This window comes from Gavialis gangeticus, unplaced genomic scaffold (assembly GCF_001723915.1).
Source record: "Gavialis gangeticus isolate Ggan-Ray unplaced genomic scaffold, GavGan_comp1, whole genome shotgun sequence".
Classification (NCBI taxonomy): domain Eukaryota; kingdom Metazoa; phylum Chordata; order Crocodylia; family Gavialidae; genus Gavialis; species Gavialis gangeticus.
In genome coordinates, this window is record NW_017729031.1 from 62,615,039 (window position 1) to 62,622,688 (window position 7,650).

Sequence of the window (7,650 nt, forward strand, 5' to 3'; positions counted from 1 at the left end):
TTCAGCATACTCATTATGTCACCAGATTCTGGGAACTGGAGGGAATGAGTGAATTCCAATGTCATGGACAACCCTTTGGAAGTAGAAGCTGAGGTTCACAAAGTAGCGTTGTTAACTTGACATAACTTTGGCAGGATGGCAGAAAAAGAAATCTCCCTCTCAAGCAGGGGGTTCCAAATCTGTTTTAGGTTCCTAAGTCAGAACCAACCTGTTCAGCTGAAATCCAGCAACAGCCAATGCAATTAATAAAGCACGTGTTTCATGGGAATAAAGCTAGCTACTCGACATAATAAGTAAATTATGGTGCTGTGCACCAACTTTTGCTTCTAGATGGATTGCAGAATGCAATATACTAGTACAGTACAGAGGTGACAATGGTGTGTATCACTGAGTTAATTGCTAGGAGTCCCACTGCTAAGGGCTTAACAATCTTCCTTCAACCTTTCATTCTCATGCTCATGAGGACAAGTGTTAGACTCTTTATAACACATGGCAGGCCAAAAACTTGTCTTACATTTCTCAGAGAGCTAAAATTATAACTGAATGCAATATCTAACTCTTTGCAATACCACCTCTAAACTAATATTTTTACAGTGGGCTATGACTCAGGGCTTGATACTTGACTATTGTATTTAGTAGCAGTATGTTGATAGTAAAAAAAACTTTATTAAGCACCTCTTTTAAGGTCTCAGTACTATTAGTGTGATACTCAAATCCATGTTTCTATTTCAGTTGACATGCAGAGTGCAGTTTCAGTTCTGTCAACTTGTCGGACATCAAATCTTGAATGTCAGTCAATACACACAAACTTAATTCAGAAGAGACTGAGATATTGCTTCTTGTATCTAAACATTGTTTAAAGCCATTAGGTATGCCTGCAATCCCCTTTGATGGAAATCAAATGGTTCTGAATCTTGAACAGACAGTCTGGAGGTCATGCTTTGCCCTTGGAAAGGCATATAGCCTTTCTTTAGCGTCCGGCACTGTATTTTAAGAGGCATTTTGGGCTTTGTTCCTGTTCTCTTACATTCCGGTTACATGGAGCTTTATTACAACTAATTTTTTCTAGCACAATATAAAACTGCTTGTTTGTCTAATCATCTTTTCTATATGGTAGAAAAAAGGTAAAATCCTGATGCTGGGTTAGTGAAGGAAAAACAAAGTCTAAATATATTACATCAGACCTTAAACTACCACAGTGGTTATCTATTAAACAATGGATTGTTTGTGGATGGGATGGAACCATGTACCCACAGCTGTTTGGCTCACACAAATACTAGTCCTGTTGCTGCACTGTGCTGGAGATAAGACTTGCAGTCTTGTCTTTGCCCTTGGCCTACACAAACTCTTCTATTACTTTGCTTTCTCTCCCTCGGGAGGACAGAGATCAGATTCTCTCTAGAATGTCAGTTAGTTTATACCCTCAGATAAAACAGTCAAAACAAAGTTCACATAAAACAAGTCTTTACTAGTAGTTTACAGAAGGGCAAGATGACAGAAATAAAAAGATGTTATATGGCAAATGCCTGAAAGGAAGATAAGGGAACAGCCTGCTAAAATATCCCTACCCTTCAGTGTGTACAGCTTTTTACCTGATCTACTGACAGAAAAACCTTAGTTCTCCTGCAGCTCAGAGGTGTGTCTCTGTCTTTCCCTGTCAAATCTGTGAGTGTGACACACAACAAAAACGTGAAGCATACCTTGCAAACCATCTCCATGCATAGATCTCTTTGCTTTGATGTAAAGTGGTCACAAATTGTACTCCACACCAGGGGCTAAGACTTTCTGTCCTTTCAAGTCAGGACAATATATGAGAATAAAACAACCCTTTTTCCCTTAGAAACATATTTACATATATTCAATTCTGAGACCTTCTTTATAATAATTATTTTCTAATTTAACATCAGGATCTGATGCCTTCAAATGAATACACCTATTGTTCCCTAAGCACCTAAGCAAACAAAATTTCATGCATATAATTTAATGAATTGGCCCTTTGTAGAACTAAAAATCCATATTTTATAAATGCCTATTTCAAGTGAAGTAAATAGGTCACTATTTCTGCTTCCTTGTACAGCATAGTTTCTGGGTGTTTGATAACATGAATCAGGAAAAAAAACAGGTACATGAGGTGAGATTAAAACTGGGCAAATTTGTTACAAGTTGTCATACCTCCTCCTATGGCATATTAGATTCAAGCCCATAACACATAGAAGACTTATTTCTGAAAACTTTATATTCCTGGGTACAGACTAAAATCTGATGTGATAAACCAGATTACTGATAGAATCTCAAATGGCAAAAGGCACTTGTAGAATAAATTTTTGAAATTCTTGCTGATAAAAGTGGGTAAAGAAAAATAATTTATATTTTAAAATAAAACTTAAGGTAAGTTTTATTTGTTTGGTGAATAATAATAATAGTCTATATATAGTGTATTAATATGCATCTTCAAAGTGCCTTGTAAGTATGAACTCAGGTAGGCAGGCATTATTCTTATTTTTGTAATTGGTTTAGTATTGTCATTATTCTGCTACTGGTATGTTGATTATTTATTTGACTGAAAATCATGATAAATAGATATTACAGTATAAACAAGTAAACTTTGCTTCTATGTATTCTTAAAGCAGATTGGGACTTAAATAACATATAACTTTCTAACCTAGCTTTCTTTATGTCTCTACATAACAAAAGAGGAATGGCTGGTGGAATTCATTAGGACCTCTGTTCTTCTCTGCCCTGTGTTTGTAGCTATAGTTATACAGCTCCTTTTTCCTTTTGCATACATAAAATAGAAGGTAGCATCCACACAAGGGAAAATATTTTCAGTGTAGAAATAAACCTGACAAGTTCTTCAGCAAATTAAAATGTAGTAAGAGATCTTGCCTAAATGAATACACATTAGTATGAATTCACTTATAGTAATATCCTACATGAATGACAAACATAATTAAATACAAATGATTTTGTATTCCATTCTTTTCTAACAGATTTGATGAGGTTTTTTCCTAATGTAACTGAATAGCGCAGCTTCCCTTGATCGCTATGGATTAACATAAGCATAGGTTTAGACTGTATCATTTAACTATCAGTTTATTAAAGATGCATCTCTTGTTCTCTCATGGAAATGAAGGCCATTATCAACTGCCTCTGTGAGTTAATTTTGTAACAGATTACAATGTAGATCCATATAATGCATTACTGTAATGAGGGGTTTCCAGTGCTCCTCAACACACACTACAGGCCTGTGAGAACTTATCAGTTCTTATTTAAATAAACCACCAAATTATTTTCCATAGCTACAAGCTAAAACTACTTTTACTTGTTTATTTAGAATTATGCATGAAGCAGTACTAAAGATTAGTTGCATTAATATTGATGATAACATCTTAAGTAGAGGTTTGTGTTTGGTCTACAACCTGCAGATGGCTACATCTGTTTGGTAAAAGCTACAAACACAGCAGAGTTCAATGAAGATGTGATTATTTTAACCAGCAAGCCCTATGACCATGACAATTAAATATTAAGAAAATCAACAAACACAAAGCAAAATTCAGGCTACAAGGCAAGAGCAAACAAGAAGCAACAACAATGTGAAATGAAGCAGTCAGCCCAGTATCATAGAAACAGGATACCAGACATATGAAGCAGCTGAATTCCATTGGGTGAGCTAGTTATTTTCTGCTTAAATTACCCAATCATTGAACACTGCTGCAAAGATCCTATTTATAGGTTCAGTGCTTGCTTTCAATCCTTGCCTGGTACAGATCTTGCCATGCTGGTTTTAAAAAAAACCAATAACAAAAACCTTTCTGGTTCAGGGTTACACAAGTTGTCATCTGCAAATGCACATTTGTGTTAAGCAGGTGTTTGACCAAGTCAGCCACAGGTGCACTCATACATCACATATGCTAGTGGTTTCACTTTCAGCAGTTAATAAGCAGTACCTTATAACCAGAATGCCTTATTTCTCTTGTTTTTGTAGTCAGGACTCATAGATTAGTAGCCAAGAGAAGAACTGAGTATTCATTTCACATAGTAGCATAAGAAGTAACTAAAAACTAGAATCAAAGTCAACTGTTTGAGAAAGCTCCCAAATCAAATTATTCAAGAAGTCTACCAAGAACTGTGAGCTGTTACCTCAAGTACTTCAAGCTGTTTCCTTGGAAGTCCTGATTTCCCTGTGTGAGCCCAGAGGTGTACATTAAGATTGTGATAGCAACTGAAGTTACCCCAATGCTGTCTGAAGAAAAAACCTATGCTCTTAAGCTAGCTGAAAGTTCAAGGCATTCTCTGAACAGGAACTGGCAAAATGACAGCAAAGTTCTTCATGAAAACACTGCATGATACTGAACACAAGATGTTTGGAATGTGCTACGTAGTGGTGAGAATTCAGGAATGGATCTCATAGCATCAGCATATTAACAGAGAGAGTAGAAGAGAAGCACGTCATTGAAAATGGCTCCTAGTAGGAAGTGGGCAAACTATAGAAAGAGCCTTAAATAGCTTTTGCAATACTTTAATTCTAACAAGTGCCAGAGTGAAGCTTTGACCTGAAACTGCCAAATGTACAGATGTAGCTTGTATGAAATAAGAGCTAGTTTATAGTGAACTCACGTATCTCAGAGGCAATGTGGTTTTATGGTCTGAACAAAGGAGTCTTATGACATAACCCCAGCTTTGGGAATTTTTTCTCCCTTGTCCATAGGCAAGTGAGTTAATTCTAAGATAAGCAGGGAAGACGACATAATATGGCATGTGTAACAATTATACGAGTTGTGAAAGTCATGGCTGCTAGCTTCAGCATAGGGGTTCTCAGAGGCTAGTAAGAACCAGACAGAGGTAGGGGCTAGCAGACTGGTTTGAAAAAAGGTCAAGAAGAAACAGGCTTGTCAATGTGTAAGAGAAACATGCAAATCCTAGACAGGCAGTATAAGTGATCTAAGGGGCCTAAAAAAAGAGAGTAGCAGAGACCTGACTGTCTACTGCTTTGCACCCTGACCCTCGTTCACATCTATTTTGCATAAGCATAAATGTGCGCACAAGGTTTGAGGCACTGGAGTATTACAGCTCTGAGAAGAATAGTAAAGTGAAAATGGGGAAGAGAAAGAGCAGTCAAAATCAGTGGTTACCAAAGAGCCCTTAACAGTGAATTTGATTAGAAGAAGCTGCCTATAGCAACAAAGGCAATGGAGGTTGGAAAGGAACTGAGTAGTTGTTTCATCTCAAGGTAAAAAAGGTATGGGTGATTTTTAGAAGAGCCACCTGAGAAATTAAACTGAAGGGAAAACTAAAAAACATGGAAGCTCTTTATGAACAGGCCAGTTATGATTGCACTATCAGTCCATCTTTGGGCTGAGCTGTGAAATCATTTAAAATATATTAATTTATATCAGCTAAGAATCTGGTGTAATATGTATGGGCTTATATTCTATTTTTTAAATCTTCTGTCCCTTTTCTGTTTGCCAGGCATACTCATATTTTATGGGAACTCAGAAGACCTGCAATTTGGGACAGATTTAGTTTATATAGTTTTGTAGCACTTGTTTTCAACTGAATACTAAGCCTGGCAAGGTACCAGGCATCCATAATAGCTTGATATGACACAAAAGCCTGGTGAGCCAGTGTGGGTTAGTTGCATAAATATGATATAAATATTCAAGCCAAATATAGCACTGAAATAATTGTCTCACCAACACCATTTTTAAAAAAATGAGTTTCACTATCATACTGTTCTCTTTCTCTTTTTTTTAGAAGGATGTACATTATCTTTATTTTCACATCTTGAATTCACTGTAGTTGAAAATCCTTTTGCCTTATTCTTCCTGTCAAGGAAAGTACAGTATCATTAGTGCTGCAATTATTTCTGATTTTAGGAGTATGAGAAAGAAAGGTACAGATAAAAAGGGAAAGGGTAGTTTTAGATTATGACTGGGAAAACAAGAGTAATCCTCATATAAATGAATGTATTTTTCTCAGTTGTCATAGTTATGAGTCCCCATGTATTAACAAATAGAAAATAACACACTCATTGCAGCCAATCTAAACTAATCCCAATGTGATGACTGCCAGTAGCAAACCTGCCAAGACGTGCAGATTCTCAGTGTGATCACATAGACTTCATTGGTCACAAACAGAGAAAAAGCACATGATTATATTTAAATGATGGTAGTACTGCCAGCACTGCTGTACCTGGGAATCACAGTTCATGCTACAAAATAGCAGAATATCACACCTGGAAGTTGACAGGTGTTCACTTGAATTTCTGAAAGTTTCTAAAGCCAAACCATTGCATTGCGGAAAAGAACGATGGAGCCTTGAAGTCTTGACATATGGTACAGCTTTTCTGGCATATTTGTCTTGAATGGAGTGTGACTTGAAAAAATGATATGTCTTTTCATGATCTTAGTAAACTCATTTGTTCCAAGATCTTATCATGCTTGTGTTTGTTGATTGAGGAGGTTCAACACCACAAATACAATGGTAATCACTCATGGAATATGACTTGCTAGTTTCTAGGCTTGTTGAAATGCACAGATCTTCATCCCAAGACTGTATTATTGGGAACATCTTAGTTAAGTTTCTGGCTTAACTGTGTCTTGCTCTTTCCTGTTTAATAAGATTTCATAACACCTGATGTTTATGTGAAAGCAAGATTTGCCAGTTCTTAACCCACTTTAACTGTTCAAATTGCCCAAAAAGGGTAACTAATTTAACTAATATATCCCTTAAGCAACAATTAGTGGTATCAGTTTTTCATATATATTTTATAATATAAAATATTATAAATAATTATATTTTATATATAAAATATAAAAATATATTTTATATATTTATATATTTTATAATTCTATTTATATATTATAATTCTATTAACATTGCTGAAGGCCTTTATAAAAATACATTCAGGTACATACAAAAAAGGTTTTACTCACAGAAACAAAGAAATGCATGGTAACATATGACAATCTGACTGACTTTTGTTGTCGACTCTGTGTTGACTCCACAGAGAGCGGTTGGTATTCTCTTCTGAACATGCATGCACATGAAGGTGTAACGTGGCAAGACAACCAGCTTTACAAGGTAATATTAGTCCCACTGAAGCCAATGGCAAATGATTCTGGATCCAGTCCCGTGAGATTCTGGGAACAAAATAAAGGAAAGATTAGGAAGACTGGACATTACCAGGCATCCAGGTTTTCTGTTTGCCATGGAAAAATGAGGCAAAACATGGATTTTCTCCTTTGAAGGAGAAAATTGTGGGAAACCATGGGTTTCTCCTTGCAGGCTGGCAGAGTTCCAGCCTGCAAGGGGCTGCTTGGGGCAGTGGGGAGCAGGATACAGGGGGCACTGTGTGCATGTGTGCGTGCACCCATGCACGTGACAGACAGACAGTGTGATGGAGAGCAGCTCCTGCAGCTCCCTCCAGGTAAATCTATGGTGGGGAGCATAGGCAATGTGGGGTGGGGGGAGGGTACAGGTGATGTGTCAGGGGGCATGTGCCCCTGCCAAGATTTCTGTACCTACAGTGGGGCATGGGGCAGCAGCCTGGTTGGACCAGCTCTGGGCAAAAGCTGCCTCTGCAGCCCAGCCGGCAGGACCCAATGTGGGAGGAAGTGCCACATTGATGTGGATGCCACAAAGCAGGGG